Source organism: Plasmopara halstedii (assembly GCF_900000015.1).
Source record: "Plasmopara halstedii genome assembly, contig: Scaffold_3060, whole genome shotgun sequence".
Lineage (NCBI taxonomy): Eukaryota > Oomycota > Peronosporomycetes > Peronosporales > Peronosporaceae > Plasmopara > Plasmopara halstedii.
Window position 1 is genome coordinate 1,781,967 of NW_020189964.1, and position 837 is coordinate 1,782,803.

Consider the following 837-nt stretch of genomic DNA (forward strand, 5'->3'; position numbering starts at 1 on the left):
AGCGAAATCCGTATTCTACACGAGGGTCTAGGACTGACCGTAGATGCGAGCGCATGAGAGCCGCCCCGCGGGCAGCTTTAGCTACTGCTTCTGTGCCTCGTCGAGGCGATTGGTAATGATACCACTTTCCCTGGAAGTCGAGAGGTTGAGATACGGACACGATGACCGCAAGGGTTGAGCAGGGCTTACGTCGCGCCGCTGGCGCACTTCGCCTTCCTCTTCTTCCTTACCTGGGAAATGAGTAGCCAACCCGTAATCGAATTCCTTAAATCATCGACTGGGTAATTCGTCGCCCGTGGCGGGCGCGATGCGCGGTGCATGGTTGCCGAGGACTTGAGATGCGCTTCTCTTGAAGCAGCGGACGTGCTGTCCGAAGTTGCACCGCGCACAGGGTATCTAAATCTATATTTTTCTATCTATATAGTAAAAATTAATTATATTTATATTTACTGACTTCTTGTTTAAGTGCAGCCACACCGGTGTGTAATCACACCATCTCGTTTAACCCAGACCCTTCATTTCAAGGCACGTAAAATATAGTCACACTCTCCCTCATCAAGGTTGTGAACACCTATAGCTCAAAATCAGCTGTCGCCTCGAACGAGACTTGCGTGTCTAACACAACACAACACCACCAGGACCTTTTGTACGCATTCTCTGCTCAATGAATTTTGACGAAACAAACGGGAGAAATTTCTCGCTCGTGGTGAGCGAAGAGATGTCCATGGTTTCGGTCATATACCAGACGGCAACAGCGCGTCGCACCAGCGGTCTCCACCAGATGTGACGGGGCACACGGCACCTTGCACAGAGGAAGCTTGACTTCCAAGAGTATAC